Genomic DNA, 26,704 nt, shown 5'->3' on the forward strand with positions numbered 1-26,704 from the left:
AAAAATTTTTGGGTACCCTATTTTCCAAGAGAAAAACTAAATTTTCTTTTCATAAAACTATAATTGATAATAAAGGACAGATTAAATAAAGTGATGATATTTAGCTTATTAAGTAAATTATAGTGAAGCCCATTCTATTTATAACTTTTCAATAACAAGCATCCTCATTCGCACATTTCCACGTGTCCAGCATTAACTATTCAATTGCATATTTCCCACGAGTTGAATTTCTAACGAGTCACGCATCCCACGGGAAATATTTGCGGCTTCGTCTACGATTTCGTTCATTCACCCTGTACACCCTTCACATTAGTTATCACTCCCAGGTGCATCCGTTCTGAATGAAAAATTGTATAGCTGGGATTTATCTTACAAATATTAATACAAACTTTCGTATTTATATACAAAAAATTATTTTTCCTATAATTACATATTTATTTTACATTTTATTTTGAACAATGAAATCAATATTTTCCTTTAATACTCACAAAGTAAATATAAATTGATGAAGTCTCTACAAATAGAAGAAAAAACAATTGAAAGAATTTAACAAATATTGAAATTAAAAAACAAATTATTTTTCAATGAAAAATAAATAACAAAATATCAATATAAATTTATTTTTCATTTGCAATGGTGGATATCATAATTATAAATAATCCTGATTTCAAGAACATCCAACATTATTTTTCTTCTTATTCACTCTCTTTCTCTTTCTCTGATATTATTTTCGCAATCCAATAATGTGTGTTCGATAAAGATGCAAATCTGTATCGTTTTCACAGCGACACGATCGAACAGATACGCGCCGGAAAATGGCAAACGCATTCTATATTGTTTTTTTTTTTTGTTTCACGGGATATTTCTTTCTTTGTTACAAATTGTAAAAGAAAATAAATGTATAAAAAAAAAATGTGATAAAAAGTCAATTTATGAGATATTCTCGGCGTAATTTGTATGAATAAAAATAATTTTAATTTTCTTAGATTTTTAAATTAAGTACAGAGTAAATTTGAAAAAAAAAAATTGTTTTAATTTAATTGCTGATTTTTCACGAAATTTTTTAAATCCAAGTGTTACATTTCGCCATTGCCACGTATGGAACAGAATAATTTTTAATCTACCAGGTTGACGTCGTTAGGGTATCGATAGATCCCAGGTGCGTCAGATCGTCGATTATTTTATTAGTTATTAATTTTAATTGTTTTTCGCGATTTAAAATGTATCTCGATGCCATAACTGCCTTAATCCTCCATATAATTATATTTATAATAGCAGGTGAATGGTAGGAAAATATAGACAGGGTCTATACTAGACAGGGTGGAACTGCTAGTAAGCGCTCGCCCCTGGGTATTAATAGGGTTATGTATAGGTCATAGTGTAGGCGAAAATATTGGGGTGCCAATTGGCACTCAAAAATAACGTTTGATTAATTTAAACTAATCTGAGGTTTATTTTATAATTATGGAGAGCGAAAAGTTTCCTGATCGGGTACTAAGTCTTTTACCGTATTTGCTTTATTTATAAAAAATTTGAGTTTTTCGCGGGAAGTTTACATTTAAAAACAATTATTTTACTTCATTTTACCTGATTTTATTTCAATGATTAAATATATTTGTATATAAAATTAAAATAATAAAATTTTGCTATAAAAAATAATTTCTTTAAAAGTTATGAAAAAAAGGTAAAGTTTAAATTTTCTTTTCCAAGTATGAAAAATTTTATTATGTTTTTTTTTCCCTTCCGTTAGGATACAAATAAATTATGCATACATATGTAACTTGTGCGAACATAAATTATGTAAGAGTTACCAAGGTTTCCTCTCAACACATCAAGAATCTCGTGACTTTCTGTTTGCTCTTTCAACTCTTCATATTCATCGAGATCTAGAGAGCGCTTGAACTTCGTGTGCTTATTCACTGAATAAAAGCTGAGAATGTTGCAAGTGCACACATTTTTTGCATATTCACTATAGAGGTATAGTCATAAGGGTGAGAAAAAAATTTAAATAACTAAACAAGGAAAAAAAATAAAAAAATTTTAATAATCTAAAAAAAAAATAAATAAACGAATGAATACACGACTCAGTAGTAAAATTTCTATTTGATCAGCCATTAAGTTTAAAAAAAAAAAAGAAAGATTTAACAAACTGCCATTATTTTATTATTTGAGTCATTGTTTATAAAATAAGCATTGTTTTTGTGTTTACTTCTGAAATTGTATTTTATTATAACAATTAACTTTTTTTATTATTATTTATTTTTTAAGGCAATAGAATGTGAGAATAAAGGGAAAGAAACAAAAAAGTTGAATCCAAGTTTGCACTTGGATCATTCAGTCGTAACATTGCCACTTACCTTGGTAATTTTATTTTATTACATGATTTTCCCACTAGATATTTTTTTTTTATCTCATATTTTATTTTTACACTTACTCTGTATATGTATCCGTTTGTAATAAAAGTTTATTGTCAAGAAGAAAAAATTTGAGTTTTATTTTTCCATTAACTACACTGTCGACAGCTATTTAAATTTTGTTTAACTTATCGGGTTCGATTTATTTAATAATTTATCATTTTAACACGTCAAATATAGGAATATTCGAAATTACAGAGCAATGTTCATTAAAAAAGTTCTCTCAGTGTATTTAGAAACCAAAAAAAAGCAAAAAATCAGTAATTATTTTTGAAAAATATTGTATGAAAATAGATCCATCTATACATTTTATTGAATTAAAGATAACATATTTCTTCTATATGTATTAATTATTAGCTAAATAAATTTCAAATCAACAAGAAAAAATAACAGGCTTATTAAAACAGTTTTCACTCTTAATTAATTTATTGCAATCAATCAAAGATTTAACTTTAACTTTAAATTTAATCTAATGGAGTATTTGAATTTTAAACTCTGCTTTTTTATTAAGTTAAATAATCAAACTCGCGCACTGGTGGTACAACCGCAGGAATATGTGCCAGCCTGATGTATATGTACCAAATACCGCAGTGGCAAAGTTAAAATCAAACAAAATGAAATTAAGATTTATTCTATTAAGATAATAATACGGCATATTATTGAACTTAATAAAAATAAAAAAATACTTCATTCAACGCATGTCTGAATATCGCGACTTATTATAGTTAAGAAAATCCTAAATGGCCATTAACCGACGGGTAGTTAATATTTTTCAAAAAGCAAATAGTGCACCATTTGTTCCCTTTGCACACATGTGTTCCTCACTAGCATTTGATTATGGGGGTCATAAACAAACACATTTGAAACACATAATTACTTTTCTCTGAAGTCATTATTGACCGTTCTCAATTCAAACTCTAATATTATCACAAGAGCATATAATCTCAAAACTATAGATATATTAAAAATAAGTAGTAAAATCAATATAACAACTTTGATCGCAGTGTCCATGGATATATACATGTATATTAGGGTGCTCCAAAAAAAATCGATATTTTTTTTTTCTTTCGACTGCTGTAAAAAAAGTTTCTCCATATCGAAAAATAAATCTTGTCAAAAAGGCGATTTTTTATTTTAATTTTAAAAGGTGACGCTCGCTCTTCGAATTTTCCCATGCTAATAGCATAGGAATTTTACTTTTTGTATAAAAAATCCTATAAATTTATTTGACATTGTGAAAAGTATTTGAGTCATGAATTTTTTTGTGGGAAATTTTATGCTCTACAAAGTTGTTAATGAGCTCATAAGCTCTAAAACGTACGGTTCAAATAATTTATAAATAATTTTTTTTTTAAATTGTGTGTGTCTGTTACATTTATCGTATTATCATGAGCTGTCAAAAATTTACCGGGATTATACGGTTATATTTACTACACATACACGTGACACACATTAAACTGTCAAAGAAACTAGTGTAAACAGAAGTACCAACTTTCATCAAATAACAACTGTTGGTACTGTCTAGCTGCAGTCAAAATAATTTATGTAATTTGAAAAAAAATTATTATTATTTTTTTCTACTTATTAATTATAGCTTATAAAATATAGTTACTATAATTATCGTAAATTATTATGGACTTTATTGAATGATTAAAGTCAAAGAAAAAAAACAATTTCAACATTGTTTTGACTCCGGAATGCGGCTACCAAATTACCCTAAAGTGAGTGAAACCTCACTACACGTTGCGACGACGCATTACTTTTTATCGCTCATGTGATATCTCTTATTAAAAGAATCGATTTAAAACGATTAGAAAAAAAAAATTTTAATACTTTTTAATGCTTTTAAATACTTTGAATACTTTTGAATTACCCGTCTTATGGGCATTTAATATTGCAAATCGTTTCTTTTAATCAGGGGCGTACTTGTAAGCGATAGACAACTTAATATCCTCGAAAAATTTGATTTAAAATGAAATTTTGATTTGCTACTTCTTAAAAATTGAACTTTCATAGAAGGGTTTGCAAAAAATAATGTATCTTAAGATTATTTAAAGGTACTCTAGTAAAAAATTTGAGCTCAAAATTTCGTGTCACCATACGATTTTGGCGGTTTTCGAAATTCTAAATTCTAAAACTTTTTCGTTTTTCAAAATTTTTTTTCGAAATATTTGTTTTCAATAGCCCCAAGTGTCCCCTTTGAAACAAACAAAAGACCATTTCTGGATCTATAATAGTTATCGAGATGTTTTAAAAATGAATATGAAAAATCAGAAAAATATTTAAGTTTAGAGTTTTAAATAACTTTCGAAAAAAATTTTTAAAATTTTTTTCCTCTGGCAAACCTTTGTTTTATGATAAAAGAGAAGTTTTGACTAAATTTCGTCCAAATTGAAAGGGGTCGATTCCAACTATTGGTTGATTTGACATGAAATGACCCATAGATATTTTTCGTTTCTAAAATAGTAAGAAGTTGTTGTGCATAATTTTATGTGAATAGAGTAGACTTGCCCTATATAAGTATACGTTAACAAACATGGATATTTGTTCTTTTTTTAACTGTGCAGAGTTATATGTACAAACGAGATATGAAATAAAAAGAATACTAAAGATCAATGAGGAAAACAAATATCTAGCGAAATTCCACATGAATGAACATAGAAACTATTTTCTGAAATTTTTTCGAATGTTTCATATATTTACACTTTGGTTTGATTTAAAGCTCATGTTACTCTTCATCTTGATCATTTCTATTAATTGAGCATAATCGTGAGCAAAACGTTAAAAAACGATTATATTGATCATTCAAAATTTCCGGAATTCTTGGAGATTAATACGAATCCTACACTAAAGAAGTATTTATTTCAGCCAAATAAGACTTATCAATAGTTAATAAATTATTTATTTGAAAGCTTAACCTAATAAATATTTATTAATAGTTAACAAATGGCTTATTTGAATAGAAAGAAATGACACATGAATTTAATTAAACAAGGTTATGACAAATAATTTATAGGACTTCAATTTTTTTTTTTAAAGAAAATAACACACATAATAGGGGAGCGTGGGGTCGCCCCACTCACCTAAGAAATTAACCTTCAAAATTTTTCGAATTATCCTTATAAGATCATAAAACGGACGTTATCTTATTCTACGGAATCCAGAGAACCAAAGACACATACTTAAAAATGAAAGTATAAAAGTAAATAGAAATATTTGATGACGACGCGTCGGGTCATCCCGGTCACTGTTAATTTCAAATCAAAAATGAAGAATCTAAAGCCGTATTGCACGACTCGTTCGTGCTTTACGATCGAAAAATTTTTTTTCGCCTCACTTCGGTAACTAATCAATTATTATACCCTTGTTAGTTTACGGAATTAAGATGGTTTGCATACTATTTTGAAGAAAATTTAATGGAGATTAATTCCATACTTTTCAAAAATTTATTTAGTTGAACAAAAACGGAAAAAACATCAAAAATAGTTTTAAAAAATTTCCTGTCCGTTAAGTATGAAACCCGTATACACGATAACTTGCGAAAAAATGCAGTAATTGAATCAAATTTTTTTTAAAAAAATTCTTTGAAATAATTGTAGGTCTCCTATTGCAAATGGCTAGGTAACTCAGTGTCGTTTAATTACAATTAATAAAAGAATAAAAAAGGCTGTATAACTATATATCTATATATCTATGTAAAACTAACATGGATGGTGATATATATCTATACATTATACGGACATTTATTCCGCTAGGGGCGCTTGTGCATTACCGTCCTAGAACAGCTGTTTTTTTTTGCTAATTGGTAGGCCTGAATTTTTTTTCAATTCAATTTTTTTTTATTTTTGTTTTTATTTACGTTTATTTTTTTTTTTGTTATTAATCGAGATATTTTGAATAAGTTCTTTTATAATTATAAAAAAATAATAACATAATAAAAAACAAGACAAGTTTTAATGAAAGAGAATTGTATATATTTTAAATTTATTCGCACTTCCCGCCATTTTTTTTATTGTTATTTATTATTTCATAATATATGAGCATTACGAGTCGTGCACTTTTGGATTTTCCAAATTTTTGCTGAAATTTCATCAAATTAAAATTTTATTTGGTCAACTGAAACTTAAGAAGTAAAGAAAAAAATGTAAAATTAATAATTAACAACATTTAACTTTTTTTTCGGTTTTCCGTACTCGCTTACGAGGCATCTATAATTTATTTATTTGTTCATTAATATTGTAACAAAAATGTTACGATGTTGTAGAAGAAAATTCCCCTGATGAACCAAAAAATTTTTAGGTTAAATTTTAAAAAAGCTTACCTTAATTAATTAATTGCTTATTAAATAAGATATTGGTTAATATTTTTATGAAACAAACACACGAATTGTCAGTAAAAAAAAAAGTGAATGAATTGACCGTTGTGACCCCATAACTTCGATCGGTACGACCCCAAATAATTTTCGAGACAATAGACTGAATTGAAAAAAGAAGGATTGAAAATTATATTTTTATAAAAATTAAAATGGATTAAGAAATGTCTGTAGATTATATACATATCAATTATAAGCTCTTTTCTTCTTGTAAAATATATAAAAAACCTTATGATAATGTCCTTGATTTTCAGATCAAAAGTCGATCAATTTTTTATTTATTAATTATTATTAATAAGTAGTTAATTTTTAACGTTAGGGCTCATTAATTACCTCTAATTCAATGAGAGTATAAAATTAAATTAAATTCAAAATCTATTATATGATAGACTTTTCAAAATTTGGGTGACCGGGGTGACCCCCTAATTTGAATTGAGGATAAAAATTATTATACGAAATATATAAAAAAGTAAATATTGTAATAAATCTCTACTAACGATCACATTCATTCCATTCGAGGTTATAAACATAAAGTGGCACTGTAGTCAAATATCGCAGCGACGTTCACTCAAATATGAGATTTATTAACTATTAATAAATCTATATTTGAGGCAAACAAATACTTATTTCAGCCAAATAATGCTGAAAAATTGTTTCAAATAAATACATTTATTAATATCAAATAAATACTTTTATCAATGTAACTTCTTCCAACCTCGAAGAGCTTGAAAATACAAAAGTACTCGGAGGTATTTTCAAGCTAAAAGAAGATTCGTACAAGACAATTGACAGCACTGGTTTGTTGGATTAAAATAATTTATTTTCAATCAATGAAATAATGAATTGACTTAATACCGGATCGAAATTATACTTTAATAAATTATATTTCGACTTTTAGTATACAATTTAACCCATTTTTGTATGATTACAAAAGTGTAGAGATGACTTAACGTGAGTGAATCTTAGACGAAAAAATAATTTCGATCTTCAGGAACACACAACAGCACGTTTGTGATTGATGTGTGCAAGAAATATAAATAATTTTTTTTTTCTTTTGCAGATTGGCTGGAACTTAAACTAGGAAAACTCCCATGGTAAGTTTTTATCTTTATTATTTTTAATTATAAGCTTATGCTTACACTGAGAGAGCTCAACCGTATTTCCTACATTAAAATTTTATATAAAAATAACTATAGTAACAGTAGCTTAAGAATAGTATAGAACACTAGCGTACATTTTTCGCTTTCGACCAATCACGTTACGAATAGTTTGCCTTCACAGATATTTCATCTGTATGTGTTTATGTCTCTAACACTAGATATCTATCCGGACCTTGTAGCTAAAGTGTGTAAAATTGATAAAAATAACATAAAATCATACAAATTTTCCAAAATTAATTTTTCTAATAAACGTAAGTAATTTTATATAATACCGTAAGAAGGAAGGTGGCGATAGAAAGGTCTAACTAAGAGCTACAAAGATTTTTTGAACTCTTGTAATAGTGACAAATTGTCATATTTCTGTTATTTCGATACTTTAACGGTGTACAACAGCTCACCTAACATTTTGTTGCAAGTAGTTTGGACGGTATCCGCCTCCAATTGCTAGTATAGTGTCTGGCTGAAGCCCAGAACACTGTTTTACGCTGGCGCGTAAGAGATGTAGTCTAAGGCAAGAGTACGTTAACATAGCCTTACTGACGAGTCCGTTAACGTACTTAAGACGAAACTACAGAAATTATGGCAAATAGGCCTATACTTTAAGCATATACCTTAAGTAGCACGGAACTGAAAAATCTCAAAGATAATTTCGAAAATAAGCATAATTGATATCTTTGGTATACACTTATGGCTTATTAAGGCTTGAATAACACCTAATAAAGCAAATGTATCTTCAATCCGCTGACAAATGCCAGTGAATGAAACAGGTCTCTTGGCCATTTGCCTATTTTTGGATTTTTGTTTTTTGAAACACCGGTTGACCCCACCTCCAAATAATTACCAAATTGTGGAGTAATTAATTCGATCTGTGAAAAATACTGATGGAAATGTTTATTTTAATTTTATTGAGTCATAACTAGATTATTATAATAAGAATCAAAGATTAAAATTTAAAATTTACTTACTGAGAATCACTATCAAGTTTTTCGATCTGAGTAACGACTTGGATTTTTTCCGGGTGATTATTTTTTATAAAATAAAAATAAGGCCCCTGCCTTGGCCGTCCAATGGCAACCCAGACTTGGGCTAAGGTAGAATTACCCAAGTTTGGCTATACCTATGGTTTAATAAGTAGATCATATAAATGTATCAGTTCAACATTAGTAGGTTCGTCCAGTAGCTATCGTTTGGACCCAGGAATCAGAAGGACGGCAGTTCGCGCCCGGAGCCCAGCAGAATTTTCACCGAGTTTTTTTCACATCATTTACCTCCTTTAGATAGTTTAAACGTTTATGATCATAAATTTTACGAGGTTAATAATAAAAATTTTTTTTTAAATTAAATGTATTCGTTTCCTCGAGACATGGACAAGGTCTGGCAAAAAAGTCAGGGCCAGGACTGGCAACCAAGCATAGGCCAGGTCTAGCAACCAGGTCTGGCCCAATGTTATCATTCCAGAGTCCTACCAAGGCTGGCTTACAAGCTTGGGCCAAGCCTGCGCCAAGCCTGGGCCCGTCGTACTTTCCTCTCTGGGAAGTGATTATTTCTTTAGCGGTATGTAGTGATATTTCACAAACGTGCTAGAAACGGTTACTATAAATTTCTCTCCGTGTTGTACAGTTTCAAAATAAGTTGGAATCTTTAAATTTAACTTAATAAACTTTCTATTATACCTAGTTTTTTCAGTTATTTTTTATTGTAAATGCTAAAATAGAGCACAACCTCTCCCGCTATCGCGTTCGAGGCGTGAAATAAAGTTATAGATTCTTTGATAAATCATAAATATTACTATGTGGTATCGTAGAAATAGTTATCTTTACTAATATATTTCAATAAAATTTTATTAAAAATTACTTAAACGAATCGTATAATTCTCAAGAATATTGAGTTATCTCACAGTTACCTAAAATTTTTAGCTAATTTTCAATACAAAATTCTTTGCGTATATTAACCAATAACGATGAATATATTTTGTTTTGTTCACACTTGAAATTTTTTGGTTTGAGTTTAAAGTGATGAAGCAATTTTTTGTTCGTTTATTTTCTATTCACGTTATTTCATCCGTTGCATTATTCAACTACAGTTTTTTTTTTTTTTCAATTTATCATTTATAAATGATTACTTTTATTTTCACTTCCTGTATTGAAGCAAATATTAAAACGTTTTTAAATTTTTTTATCGTATGCATATTTTTTAGCATGAATTATAACATACATAAAAGAAATAATTTAATTCTGCTGAATAAAATGAAAGAGTTTGATAAATTCAATTTTTCACGAATGAAATATTCTTTTTAATTTTCCGTAACATCGTTTCAAAGATGAAAGAAATAATTATAAAAAACATACGTAATTGAATACGTTATTTTTTGGAGCATATGCTTCAAATTATATATTCGTTTTCTAACTCAAAAATATGTTCATAATTTTCATTCATGTTTTCTGACGAAAAAATTCGATTTAATTTTCATAGACTAATTTTATGCCAAAATATTTTAACGGAAAAAATAATTACTTTTAGTTAGAAAAAAAAAATATAATAATTGTGAAAATTTTTATCAGAAAATATTATTTTTATACTTATAATATCCATCGAGAAAGCATTGGAGCGCCAAATTAATTTTGCATCATATAATAAAGAGCTTCATTATTTTTCCCTCGAATAGACACTAGCAATTATAATTTTATTCCCCCTTTTTTTTTTTCATTTTACTTTCCCTTTTATTTTAATCCTGAAATTAATAAGTCGTGTTGCTATTTAAATAATGGATTTTTTTTTTTTACATTTTTCATTATTAATAATTCAGTGGTCAAAAAAAGTAGAAGGAAAATAATTTGAATAATTATTAATATGAGTAAATAATAATTGTCACTAAGCAAAGAAAATGATTTTTATATTTAAAGTCTCTATTTTATTATTTCATATATTTCATTTTTACGTTCAAAATTTCTAAAAAATAATATTTACTTATTTTGTTAAATAATTCAATGAAGTATAATCGTTTGATGCGTGAGGAAAATTGATGATGATCACTCAATGATAGATAAGTGTAAGGGAAAATAGTGTAATACCAATTGTAATAATAAATTGATTTTTTCTAAATTGGTAGTTATCTTTAAAAAAAATTTGGCACTTAAAAACTACAGTTATAGCAAAAATCAAAGGTAAATCAATACAAAGGATTTTTTTCTAATTTAGTTTAATAATATGCTGGTTTATTGTCTTAATAGTATTAATTATACTTAATTTCAATTAAAACATGAATGAAAATTTTAGTTTCATTTTGTTTGATTCCCAATTTGCCACTGCGGTATTTGGTATATATATACATCAAGCTCGCGCATATTCCTGCGATTGTACCACTAGTATGCGCGTTTAATTATTTAACAATAAAAAAGCAGTGTTTAAAATTCAAACACCATCACGCACATGTCTACTAATATTTTTTTTTTTTTTTTAAATTTATTTTTAATAAGCATAGGTGCTTATTTAGCAACAGTCTTGGCACAATACTGGCTCTCGATATTGGGCCAATACTTAGATGCAGTCTTGGCACAACACTGTCACTCAAGCTTGGCTCGGTGTTATCATTCCGATGCTTAGACAGACTTGGGCCAAGTTTGGATTTCAAGCTCTCCCCAGAGTTAATAAGTTTTGCGCCAAGCCTCGGCCAAGCTTGGGCCTATTGTTTCTTTCTATAAGGGTTACTACTGAAAAATTGGCTTTCATCTAGTTATTATCATATGTTATCAATTGCGGTTGGTACTAATAAAAAAAAAAGTTTATCTATAAATAGCGAACAAAGCCATTCAATCACTGTCACAACAGATTTAAATAGTTCAGGTCATGACCATATATAATATAAAATTGCTTTCTTCACTTTTCATGAAAACTAAAAGCACAAACTATAATTTCAAAATGGTTTAAATATATTCTTATTATCCGGTCTACTGGACCTTTATTATAGATCGAAAACGCGGGTATAAAATAGCGGGATAAAATTTCTCCAGTACCGTTTACAACGTTTGCCATTAACGAAACTTTACGGGTCTGCTATGTTAACGTTCTCTACTTTTCACCCCTTTCTCTATCTACTTTAACTTTATTATTTTTTCACCTTTTTTCGGTTTTCTCTTTTAAGCAAAATGTCTTTGCCACACCTCATTCCATGTCGTTTCCTGTGGATGAATAATGAAAATTTTTAACTCACTAAATTTTGACTTCCCTCCTTATATTATTCCATTTTACTTTACACAAAAGAAATTCATTGTAATATATTTTAATTTTAATCTTTTATTTCATTTACTTTATTGTTCCATTTTTTCCAAAAATTTAGTTAAAAAAAAAGGAAATAAATGCCAAATTAATTTTTCTTATAAGAAATTTAATTGCAGTTTAAATATTTGTACACAGATTACTAAAAGTTTTTGCATAATTCAGATAATGTAATTATCTCGGCTTCGACTTGTAAGCATCTCTGAATTAATTAACAACAGACTCTAAGCATACTCGTAAACTCTCATATTATGTGATACATAAATAAATATTTTAATTCAAAATAAAAAGATTAACATTCATAACTAGATTTTTAAAATTTTAAATATAGAGTCGATATTTTATAAAAAAATTCTTATTTAACTAGTTTTATTTTCTACAACCTGTTGAATTTATAGTCAATCGAATATTTAACCAATATAAGTTAATTGTTACCTATATTAGTTGACGTATATAAAAAAATTTAATTGTTTTTATCCAATTCGATTAAAAAGTATTAAATATTTTATTTTTAATAAAAAGTATAATATCTATTTTTTTTTTCAAGCATGACCGTAATTGTTTTGTTTTAATAAATGTATTCGTAAAAAAAAAAAAAAAAAAAACAATAAACCATTTCATTTTTAAAATTGATAAAAAATAAACTTTTTTGCATTTAAAATTTGAATGCAATAAATATACAAGGAAAAGAAGTCATTATTTCTGATCCTGAATTAAATGAAAATGTGTCAAATTTTGAATTGGTAGATAAAAAAAAAAAACATATCGTGCAAAGTGGACCCTAATAGAAATGAAATCGAGTTTTTGTCAAGTAACTGACCAGTTTTACTAGAGATCCAAGAGAAACATGGCGGCTTTCAAAAAACTGTCACTTTAAAATTTTAGGTTTTGAGGTTATTAAAATTATCAGTTCCTCGGAAAAATAAAACAATTTTTTAAAAAATACCCAGACAAATTAAAAATTAATTCAAATTAATGTATTTTTCTCCGAATTACGCCAAAAATTTATATGCAATAGATAGATCAATCTAACCTGAAGCATGGATATATAGATCAATAAATATAAATATTGATCCGCATTGACAGACATTAAAAATTAATTAATTGAAATAAATAAATAATAACTTAAAATAAAAATAATGATTGTCAAACAAAATTACTATAAAATTTATTTATTTAGTCTTTCATTGATTTTAATAATCAAACTTTAATTTATGAATATTAAACTATAAAGACGGTAACATCATTGTATTTCAAATATAAATGTAATTAATAAATCATACACTGTAAAAATTTCGCGGAGTGAATGCCGATCAAATCCGGAGTGAATGCGGAGTGAATGAATTTTTAATTATTCACTCCCCTCGGAGTGAAATTCACTCCGCAGGGGAGTTTTCACGGAGTGAATAAATTTTTATTAATTTAATCCCTCCGGAGTGAATTTCACTGAGTTTTAAAAATATTATTAATAAAATATAGCTCCACTATATAAAATTGAAATAACAATTCGCGTATTACAGTACTGATCAACCGATACGCACACACACCCGAACACACACACGCACATATTCGCTCACCCGAACACACATACGCACACATTCGCACACACCCGAACACATGTACGCACACACACGCTCACACACCTGAACACACACACACGCACATATTCGCACACATACGCACACAAGCACGCACACATTCGCACACACCCGAACACATTCGCACTCACGCACACACACACGCACACACCCGAAAACACACACAAACACATTCGCATAAATGCACACACCCGATCACACACACGCACACATTTGCACACTCGCACGCGCACTCATGCACGCACACACATCCACAGACACGCGCACACACAGACACTCGCACTCGCACACACACGCTGTTTAACAATTTAATATATATTAATTAAAATGTTAAAACTCTGGACCGGAGTGAATTCGGAGTGAAATAAAATCCGCATCACTCCGAATCACTCCGCTAAAGAAAAACTCCCAATTCACTCCGCATGTGGAGTGATTTTTTTTAAAACTCCGGAACTCCGAGTGGCGGAGTGAATCCGGAGTGAATTCGGATTTAATTTCAATCCGGATTTTTTACAGTGTACTTAAAAATTAACTATAATTAAAATAATATTTTTATATATAACCGATAAAAAATGTTTGGATCCAACTAGATATGTCTGGATCTCGTTATATCTGTGTTTATCCAAATACATTCAAATATTTGATCTTGCTATATAATATAAGCATATATAATTATATCTGCTTATAGATGATTATAATCATCTATAAGCAGATATAGAGATGTATTATGATTGATATCCAAGTAGATATACACATATCCAAGCATATATAAATATATCTGCTCAGATCCAACTATATATAAGCAGATATAGAGATTTATATCCAAGCAGATATACTTATATCCAAGCATATATAAGTACATATAGTTATATCTGCTCAGACCCATCTGTATGTATGTGGGTATATAGATGCAAAAATAATTCATATCCAAGCAGATATACGTATATCCAAGAATTTATATCCAAAAATGTGTGTCTGTATGTGGTTATATTTAGTCAGATCCAATAATATTGAAATTGGTGTATTTATTTATTTAATTTTTTTTTATTTCTTTATTTACTTTATTTAAAAAACAAACAAAAATCAAACATTTTCTACTTTTTTTTTCTTACTGATTTTGATAATTACGTTATTTAAATCATATACTTGATATTGTAATGAATAAATAAAATGCATCAGTTTGATCATTGTTTCTAAAGTATTCATCTATTTTTTTTTACTCAAATATCAATTGACTTTTGATATATGTTATACATAGGTTCATCAAAAGCATTAAGAGATAATAGCGTTAAGATCCAAAATGTGGGTAGATATTGTTTTTAGAAAGGTCTAAAGTATGATATATTTATACAAGCATTCATTAGAATGTAGTGAAACTTCTTTAGATATACGTGTTTAAATCTATGTAGATTTCTTTAAAGATCGACATTTACGCAGATCTGCTTGGATACACTTTCATATTCGTGAATATAGTAAGATCTATTTGGATCTCTTTGGATATTTCAAGATCTGTTTGTATATACTTAGATATAGAGATATCTCTTTGGATATATTTAGATATAGTGAGATCTCTTTGGATATTGTCAGATCTGCTTGGATCCGCTTGGATCGCGCCAAAATTTGGATCCAAGCATATCTGACTGTTTGGATCCAATCATATATGCTTGGATCTAAAAATTTTTTATCGGGTAGCATATTATACATAGCATAAATAATTAAAATAAAAAAATAGCAATTTTTAATATAGGTTAAACAGGACAAAACTACCACACACATACACACTAGTACAAAAAACATGTTATTGTGACCAATTTGTACGCCTTAATTGTAGGTGGCGGGATTTCTAGTTTTTAGCCGGGATCTCTGGCCAGTTACTGGTTTAAAATCGAGTAAAGTCTAGATTATTTCTACTAGGGGAGTAGTTTTTAAAAAAATTGATTATTTTTCCGTTATTTTTAAATAAGTTTAATAATTATAGCGATGGAAGTATAAATTTATTAACCAATTATAATTTCAAACTTTGAGTACTTCTCATGGTATAAGAAATAATTGTAAAAATAATAAATTACGATTTAAATTTATTTTTTATTGAGAATAATAACTTCATTCATCAAGATTTCACATAACCCGTTTTATCTAATCTTTTGCCTTATTGACGTTCAAATGTCATCTCGAACATCTAATTACGTTTGTACATAATGTTCACAAGTCATTACCACCATTTTACGTGATCACACTGCGTTATGAAGCCCACTTACACATCCTATATAACGTCACTCCCTTTTCACGCTTTGTAAATGTAACACACGTATTCAAGCTAAAACTCTACCAATGAATTTAGTAAAAGCATCGTGTTTGCAAAAAATTCGATTCTACAATCAACGAACTTAAATAAAATAAAAAAATAAAATACTATGACTTTCTGGATATAAAACAACACAAAAAATAAATAATTGAAAAGAAAGATATTTTTGTACGTTGATAGCTTCTTAATTGCTTAAAATTTGTTTTATTTTTTATTTTTAATGAAGGGATAGAAGCGTAGAAATGGACCATTAGTAACAAGAGAGACTATATCGGGACAGTCGAAAGTTTGTTTGCGCCTATGCAAATGTCGGTTGTGAATAATTCATTAATTGTCGGTTGGTTGAAGCCATTGTATATATTTATATATATATATATATTTATATATATATGTATGAAATGGTGCGAAATGAGTAGTGAGAAGTTTCGTTTGCAATTGTCGGTTTTAGTGAATAACCATCAAGCTTCAATTAATTTTACAATATTCATTCACTACTCGATAATAATTGATACTACAGATGACATGAAAAAAAAAAAAAATTATCAAGTATTTTTTTAATGAAAAAATTTCACTTCAGTCGTCTAGACAATTTCTTAAATTTTAATTTCATTAATTCCTTTATGATAAAAAATGTATCTTTTTTTATTGGTGTATTTATTTATTTGTTGAAAAAGGTTTTTTAAATTTTTTATTAAAATTCAGAGGAAAATGATCGCACTTATTTATGTCTTATGCTTATGAATAAAAAAAAAGAGAAGTAGATGAAGATGATAAAAATGTACATAAAAGTCTTTGATAAACAAAATTACATTTTTATTTCAAAGTATAGCCTTCTTGACGTCAACTTTTCATTAAATCATCAAAGGTAATAATATTGAAACAAAAATAAAAATGAATATGATTTTAGCATCAAGTAAAAAATACCGCTCGAGTATAAAAATTTTTTAAAAATTGTTATTCATACTCTCTTAAACGATAAAAAAAAAATTACGGATACAAAAATAATGTAAAAATAGCTATTGATTGATGATACAACAAAATATATTTTTCATCTCATATTGACATCTGGGTTTTGAAAGTTCAATTTCAGATTAAATTTACCTCAACGATTTAAACCCTAATCTTGACAGCTGAAACGTAAAAATTTCCATCGAAAAAATAAAAAAAATACAGACCAAAAAAAAATAATTTTTTTTTTTTATTAAACTATTAATCCGATTAAAAAAATTTAATATATATGTTATTTATTTATTTTTGTTCTTTTAACTTCCCGCTATGAAAATTGAAAATTATCAAAAAAAAGGAAGTTATTGGTTTCGGTACCATTTCCAAAAATCGAGTTTTGATCAGATCTTGAAGTTTTGAGAACCTAAAAAGCTATACTGACCATTTTAGATGGACATCCATGCATGTGTGTGGGTGTGGTCGTGCGTGTATGTAAACTTTTAATACCCGACGATATCTTCAAACGAACCAATCGATTTGAACGTACTTAGCGGCAATCGAAAGGACTCACCAACACTCATTGGAACCGATTCGACTTTGAAGTCGATCAGTGGAGAAGTTTAACGGTTATACGAAAACTAAAAAGTATAAAAATTATTTTTTTGACGTATTTTTCGTATCTCATAAATCACTTACCCGATTCGGCTCAAAATGTATTCAGTTTTAAGTCTTAATTACCTATTTTGATTGCAGCCAAGAACACTCGAATCGATTGATTCGTTCCAAAGATATCGTCTGACAAAACTTATTTTTATTCAATAAAACTAGGTTTGTTCAGTCAAACTATTTTGTGAGCTCAAAAAACTACAAGTAATTGTGTTTTCGAGCCCAGAGAGCTTGCAAATACCGGGAAATTTTGGAATTGTCCCGCAGCGTCGACCGTTTTTCAGATTTATTCAATATAAAAAAACCACTAATAAATTTTTAAGTAAAATTATTTTAATATTTTTGTACTTGATAAAAGAAGATAATTTGTATTTTTAACTTCCCGCTAAGAAAATTGAAAATTTTCGAAAATTCGAGAAGTTATTGGTTTTGGTCCGATTTTCGAAAACCGATTTTCTATCAAATCTTGACATTTTGAGGTTCTAGGAAGCTATTCTGACTAATTTCACGATGATGTCCGAGTGTACGTACGTACGTACGTATATGTTAGGGTGATTCATTTCCGCAAAAGTTTTTTTGATTTTAAGTCCTCAAGCAAAATCTCAATCTACATTGAAAAAAAAAAATTCTCACCAAATATGAGCTCTTAATTCCAATGCTAAGTACTTGCCATTTGATTTCAAAGATTTTCCATTTAAAATACACGTAAATTAGATTACTTTTTTTTTAACTTTCTAATACTCAGTTGCATTTCATGATATCAAGGCGGATTTGGTCGCAACTTGTAGGGCATTTGGTGTTCTTCAAAATTGCCCATAGTTACTTAGTTGTTATTCCAGCTGTTTCACTTGTGTCCGTTGTGGAACTCATTTTTCCTATAAAATTGACATTTATTGGCTTGCAGAACAAAAACCCTTGAAAGTACATCAAAAATGTTGATAGAAATTTTATAGAAAATTTTATTCCCTTCGAAAAAAGTCCTATGAGTCAAGTCGCTAAAGTCCATAGTTTCCGAGTTATAATCATTTTAATAATTTGAAAAATATAATATAAAAAAAAAAATATAATTGATATTTGATTTTTCAAATTATTAAAATGACTATAACTCGGAAACTATGGACTTTAGCGACTTGACTCATAGGACTTTTTTCGAAGGGAATAAAATTTCCTATAAAATTTCTATTAACATTTTTGATGTACTTTCATTGGTTTATGTTCTGCAAGCCAATAAACGTCAATTTCATAGGAAAAATGAGTTCCGCAACGGACACAAGTGACACAGCTGGAATTACAGCTAAGTAACTATGGGCAATTTTGAAGAACACCAAATGCCCTACAAGTTGCGACCAAATCCGCCTTGATATCATGAAATGCAACTGAGTATTAGAAAGTTAAAAAAAAAGTAATCTAATTTACGTGTATTTTAAATGGAAAATCTTTGAAATCAAATGGCAAGTACTTAGCATTGGAATTAAGAGCTCATATTTGGTGAGAATTTTTTTTTTTCAATGTAGATTGAGATTTTGCTTGAGGACTTAAAATCAAAAAAACTTTTGCGGAAATGAATCACCCTAGTATATGTAAATATCTGTAACTTTTGAACGGATGAACCGATTTTAACCGTCAAGGTGTCATTCAAAGCGGCTTGCTAATATCTAGAACCCAGGTAGGAAAGAACAACTGGGCAAGGTTTGGACCAAGCCTTGGCCAAGCGTCACTAGGATTATGCAAGGCTTGGCACGTGCCTTGGCTGAGCATTGGGCCAAGGATTGGTCCAAGCCTTGGATGATAGCCATGTCCCCAGCCTTGGGAAACAAAATATCAAGCCTCGGCCGAGTCTTGGGAAACGAAAAATTGAGCCTTGGCCAAGGCTTGGGAAACAAAAAGTCAAGCTTCGGCCAAACCTCGGGAAGCAAAAAATCTAAGGCTCACCCAATGCTCGATCTAAAATGTTATTATTTAAACTAATAAATATAATTAAAAAAAAGTTTGATCACACTTTTATCAACATTACATTGAATTGTAATTAACTAATTACTGAATTAATGGGAAATAACGAATAAAATTATTTGGGGGCTACCGGGGTTCGAACTGAGATCCTTCTGATTACTAGGCCGGGACGCTATCCACTGTGCTAAATCTGATGTCCAAATAATCATGATTTTTTTGCTTGTTAATTATTTAAATACAATTTAATTTAAAAATATTAAATCGTAAACATGGGGTGAAATGTAGTTTTATTTAATGAACTTAAAATTGTCTGATGAGTAATGACATATTTATATCAATTTGTAATTTTATGATTTGATATAAATGAATAATTTAATGCAAAATAATCTGTAATCTAAAAAATCAAAAAACACGTTTTTTGGGTTCACAATAATGACAGATAAAAAATATCGAATTGTTATTTTTTATTAAATAACAAATAGTAATTAAGCTAATCGAAGGGAAACGATTTATTACACCTAAAAAAATTTTTTTTGAGTATTATAAAACCAAAAATAATTGTCAAGAGAAAGAAATATATTCTTAATGTTGAAAACAATTTAATAAAAAAAAAAATTATCATTTTTTGGAGAGGGGCCTCTCTGCCCCACAAAACTAAATTTTTTTTTGCCTTCGTATCCACCAATGATGTGAAATGTAATTTTTCTTTATGTATATTACATATAAAAAATTTGAATTTAATGAAATTTCATCAACTTTCAGAATTTTTTTTTTCAACTTTTTTAAAGGATACCCCATTTTGACCGCCAAAAATAAAAATTTCATGTTAACTAAAGTTTTGTGCATAGCAATAACTAATTAAATGAAAATTATTGTATATCAAATAATTTTACTTTTTAAAAAATATCAACTCTTGATATTAATCGTATACTCGGTAGACCGTTATGCCCTGGTCTTCTCTGTATACATATATATAGATACATGCAAAGTTGATAATTTTAATATTAAATAAAAATTTAACCCAGGCTGAGGCATTGGCCAATGGTCAGCTGCCAAGGCTCGGCTTGACAAAAATTAAACTATCGGACCTAGCCTCGGCCGATCCTCGGGCCAATGGTCAGCGGCCAAGCCTCGATTTAACAAAAATTTAACTATCGGGCCTGGCCCTGGCCGAGGCTCGGGCCAATGGTCACTACCCAAGGCTCGGCTTAATTTAATGAAACCATTGGACCAAGCCTCGGCCTAGACTTGGGCCAATGGTTAGCTGCCAAGACTTGGCTTAACGTAATCAAACCATTGGGCCAAGCCCTGGCCGAGGCTTGAGCCAATGGTCAGCTGCCGAAGCTTGGCAAGTGACAACAGGGCCAAGGCTCGGCCTATCGTCAGCCTTGGCGATTCCTACCTGGGAAGCTGTAAAAAATTAAGCTTGATCAGTAAGGCGCATTCGGAGATATTCCAGAAATAAAATTTTTTTCAAAAATATTTGTTTTTGATAACTTTTAATGTGCTCGTTAGATTTATTCAAAAATCTAATTAGCTCCAAAACTTCATAAGCCGCGTCGAATGCCACCTCAACAATCAAAATTGGTTCATTCGTTCAAGAGAAACCGTGAACGAAAGAATTAAAAAAAAATTTTTTTTGTAGTTTTTTTTAAATTTCTCAAAAACAAATTGATAAATCAATTTCGAAATTTGATCATCTTTAGAACTTGATAAAACGCGTCGATTGCCACCTCAACCGTCTCAATCGGTTAATTCGTTAGAAAGATATCGTTGATGAAAGACGTAGTAAAGTACGTTTATTTTCGAATATCTACAAAAAAATTGAATCGACCGATTTCAAAATCTAATTAGCTCTAAAAATCAATAAAACGCGTCGATCGCCACCTTAAGCGTCTCAATCGGTCAATTTGTTTGAGTAATATCGTTGGAGAAAAAATCGTAAAAAACGTTTTTTTTCGAAAACAACGGCATACAAAAGTATTTTAGAACTCGAAAACGTATACACGACAATGTTTTCGAGCCCAAAAAGCTCGAAAATAGCGGGAAATTTTAGGGCTGGCCCGCAGGGTCAACCGATAGACCGATTTTTTTTATCGGAAATAATTATATCATTTAAAATCATATGTGCATTAAAATAATATATATATATCAAGTGATAACAGTTTTGTATAGTCAGACACTAGAAAATGAGATGACATAATAACTAAACAATAATGATTTGAACCTCAAGACAAAATATAATATTTAACAAATAAAAGGGCCAAATCAATGTAATCATTTAATATCACTGCCAAAATATATACATATTATATTTTGTCTTGACACTTAAATCACTATTGTTTAGTTATTACGTCATCTCATTTTCTAGTGTCTGACTATACAAAATTGTTATCACTTGATATGTATTTTTTTTAATACACATATGATTTTAAATGATATAATTATTTCCAATATATATATATATATATATATATATATATATATATTAGGGTGTGCCAAAAAAAGTCGATAATTTTTTTTTTTTGACTCTCCCACGAAAAATTTGTTTGTCAGCCCTAAAAAAAAAATTCAGTTAAATTTTCAGCCCTTAATTTCAATTTTAAGAGGTCCATTATCGATCTCAAAGTTTCCCCATTTAAATAACATAGGAAAACCATTTTTTTACATTATTTATGGCTGCAAACTGTGAAGATTTTTTTTTTGACATTATTGATCAGTGAACCTTCTTAAGCAATAAATTGTCTATAAATAAGTCCGTAGAATCAAATCTGTGCACTCAATATTTCGTCTATTAATGACGTTAGAATATGCGAATTTTACGAAAATTCGTTATTTTTACATCTGGAGACCAAACTGTCGGTTGTAGAAAAAAAAGTTAAATAGTAATTTTGTAGTACATTCGATTCTCTACAAAATTGCCATTGAAAACTTTTTTGTATTATAAACAGATCAATAGTTACGAGCTCTCGAAGTCTTATTATTCAAATTATTTACTTATAACAATTAAAATATTGACTTTAAAAAAAAAGTTGAATGGTCATTTTGTAGTACATTTGATTTTCTACAAAATTGTCGTTATGAACTCTTCTGTATGATGAACAGTTCAATAGTTACGGAGCTCGTGAAGTCTCATTATTTGAATTATTTACTTATAACAATTAAAGTATTAAGTATAGAGACAACAGTTATTTAAAAATCCGGTAAAAAATCCAATATACTACGTATATACGCGGAAATTTTATCTTCAACGACTCGATAAATTCGAGCTCCAAAAGTCTCAATTATAGATTTATTTAAATTATCAGTTTAACCTATTATCTGTTGAAAATATTTTGAATCAAGATTTTTTAGCACTATTTTAAATTTATAAAAAAAACTCGTAAAAAGTCCATCATATCATTAATAGTTGATTGTTTATTTACTATTTCTATTCCTTGATTGCAAAAATCTAATAAAATAAAATTTATTTTTGTTTTAATTAAAAAACAAAAAGATTTTTTAGTTTTTCTTTGGAGTATCCGACACTTAAATATTACTAACGTATGCTATTAAATATTTTTTCATTATTTAAAGGTAATTATTGCGGAAGTTTACCAAAAGTTAATAATTTTACATTTGAATTGCTTTGTGTATTTTTTCTACTTTTCACTAACTCAGACTTCTAAATTACTCTATGACAGTTAATTTAACTTTCGAAAATAACAAATTTCTCAGTGGGTTATATAAATTTAAATTTGAATTTATCGAAGAATGAGCTACCAGCAGCTAGAATACTCCCTAGAAAAAATTAAAAAATCTTATTGTTTCATAAGGAGGAGTTCATAAGGACAATTTTGTAGAAAATCAAATGTACTACAAATTGACCATTCAACTTTTTTTTTATAGTCAATATTTTAATTGTTATAAGTGAATAATTTGAATAATAAGACTTCGAGAGCTCGTAACTATTGATCTGTTCATCATACAAAAAAGTTTTCAATGGCAATTTTGTAGAGAATCAAATGTACTACAAAATTACTATTTAACTTTTTTTTCTACAACCGACAGTTTAGTCTCCAGATGTAAAAATAACGAATTTTCGTAAAATTCGCATATTCTAACGTCATTAATAGACGAAATATTGAGTGCACAGATTTGATTCCACGGACTTATTTATAGACAATTTATTGCTTAAGAAAGTTCACTGATCAATAGTGTCAAAAAAAAAATCTTCACAGTTTGCAGCCATAAATAATGTAAAAAAATGGTTTTCCCATGTTATTTAAATGAGAAAACTTTGAGATCGATGATGGACCTCTTAAAATTGAAATTAAGGGCTGAAAATTCAACTGAATTTTTTTTTAGGGCTGACCAACAAATTTTTCGTGGGAGAGTCAAAAAAAAAAAATTATCGACTTTTTTTGGCACACCCTAATATATATATATATTAGGGTGGCGCAAAAAAACCGACTATTTTTTTTTTTCCATCTCGCATGAAAATTTGTTGGTTTACGATGTTTTAAGAAGCCTCTCCACAAATCAGCTCAATAAAAAATTTTTAAGAGGTCGCTCACGAATTTTGAAAATATCAAAAATGATCGAAATTCGGATTTTTATTTCAAAAATTTTTTTTTTCTCGTGGCAGCAATAGTTTATATTTATAAAATCGTGACTATGCTGAAAATTTCAGCCCAAAATTTAAATATTTAAACGGCGCTCAAGAATTTCGAATATTAACTGATAATATGTAACTAATAGTTTTAATTAGTTTTTATAACTCAATTATTGTCATTCCACTTAAATATAACTTTTGCATAACCAAAAATATACAGGACAGTCTTAAACAAAAAAATTTGGTAAGTTTTGAAAAAGTGAAAAAACCTACAAATTGGATTAAAAAATAAAAAAGTATGTAAATAACTTATTATTTCCATTTCTCGGGTTATATTTTCATTCATTGTCATGCAAATTGATGGTGAAAAAATCGAGAAGCTTTATTATTAATATTTAAGGGTCGCTCAAAAACGTCCAAGAGACTGCGCTCGGAAACATTCAAAATTCTTGAGCGCCGTTTAAATATTTAAATTTTGGGCTGAAATTTTCAGCATAGTCATGATTTTACAAATATAAACTATTGCTGCCACGAGAAAAAAAAAAAATGTTTAAATAAAAATCCGAATTTCGATCATTTTTGATATTTTCAAAATTCGTGAGCGACCTCTTAAAAATTTTTTATCGAGCTGATTTGTGGAGAGGCTTCTTAAAACATCGTAAACCAACAAATTTTCATGCGAGATGGAAAAAAAAAAAATAGTCGGTTTTTTTGCGCCACCCTAATATATATATATATATATATATATATATTAGACTGAACCAAGAAAAACATCATTTTTTTATTGTAATGTTTTTTGTAGAGCAGTCAATTTCCTACAAGAAATAATACTTTTCCTACAAGAGATAAAAACCCGCTCATTAAAAGAAAATCAAAAATTGCTATGATACACCTCTTAATGTTAACATTAAGGGCTCAAACTTGCACGATAATTTTTTTTGGTCATTATGATTAATATTTTCACAGTATCGTTAAAAAAAAATCTGTCTATCGGTTAACCCTGCGGGCCAGCCCTAAAACTTCCCGCTGTTTTCGAGCTCCTTGAGCTCGAAAACTTTGTCGGGAATACATTTTGTATGCCGTTCTTCTCGAAAAAAATAGTTTTTAACCATTTTTTCTCCAACGATATCTCTCAAACGAATAAACCGATTGAGACGGTTGAGGTCGCAATCGACGCGTTTTATTGAATTCTAAAGCTGGTCAAATTTCGAATTCGATTTATCGAGTCAATTTTGAGATATTTCAAAAAAACTGAAAAAAAAAATTTTTTTAATTCTTTCGACAACGGTTTCTCTTGAACGAATGAACAGATTTTGATGGTTGGGGTGGCATTCGACGTGGCTTATAAAGCTCTAGAGCCCCGTCGATTTTGGGATCAATCCATCGAGCACATTAAAAGTTATCCAAAAAAAAACATTTTTGAAAAAATTTTATTTTTGTAATATCTCTGAACGAGCCCTACTGATCAAGCTCAATTTCTCACAGCTTCAAGATATTGACAAGCCGCGCCGAATGACACCTTAAAGTTCAAAATCGGTTCATCCGTTTAAAAGATACAGGTATTTACGTACGTACGTACATACATACACTCGGACATCATCTTGAAATTAGTCAGAATAGCTTCCTTGGACCTCAAAACGTCGACATCTGATGAAAATTCGATTTTTTTAAATCAGACCGAAACCAATAACTTCCCGAATTTTTGAAAATTAACAATTTTCTTAGCGGGAAGTTCAAAATTGTTGTTTTTTTGGCCCAGTCTAATGTATATAATGTAATCGTACATGACAATTGAGTATTCTATTGAACAGTTTTAAAAATGTCACTCATTACTCGCATTATTGCAAAAGTAATTTATACATTTAAAAATCCCAAGAACATTCTTAAATCAAAACGAAAATTAAATTTTATAAATTATATTATTCAATTAAAGTGCGTAAATTTTAAAAATAAATTAAATTTGAACAATTATGAAGAGGAAGTAAAGTAGATGAAAGAAATATAAATTATCATCTAAGTACGATACATTTTCAAAATTAAAGTGGACACAAGACGAGGGGTTAAGAGTTTGTTCGACACTCAACCTGCTGAGGGAAACAAACTTTAGTCTACGGGCTGGCTTGTTTCCAACCATCGGGTTCTGTTCGGTCAAGCATAATTTAATATTCGTCGATCAGTGTGCATTAGCGTTAACTCATGCCTATGCTTCTATATACTTTAGCTTCAACACGTCAGCTATAATATATATCCTTTGTCTTTTGATCATGTTAAATTTTCAGTATGATAATATATTAATAAAGTTTTTAGTAGTTAGACCTTATTTTTTTGTTTTGTAAGTATAAGTTATGCAATGAGTCTTATAAAGAGTTTTTTACAAAATTTTTTCATAATAATATGTCTTAAGAGGGGTCAGGTCCTTTTTCTT

General features: G+C 28.8%; 1 protein-coding gene across 3 annotated transcripts in view; it reads left to right on the forward strand.

The window, feature by feature from the left end:
• Window positions 1-26,704, forward strand: part of LOC130664529 (protein-tyrosine sulfotransferase) — a 168,013-nt gene that overhangs the window by 80,375 nt on the left and 60,934 nt on the right. For all 3 annotated transcript variants that reach the window (XM_057464470.1, XM_057464472.1, XM_057464471.1), the window contains one exon: window positions 7,847-7,880. The gene's annotated coding sequence lies outside the window, so the exon portion shown is untranslated. The remainder of the gene's footprint in view (window positions 1-7,846; window positions 7,881-26,704) is intronic.

Source organism: Microplitis mediator, chromosome 3, assembly GCF_029852145.1.
Source record: "Microplitis mediator isolate UGA2020A chromosome 3, iyMicMedi2.1, whole genome shotgun sequence".
NCBI lineage: Eukaryota > Metazoa > Arthropoda > Insecta > Hymenoptera > Braconidae > Microplitis > Microplitis mediator.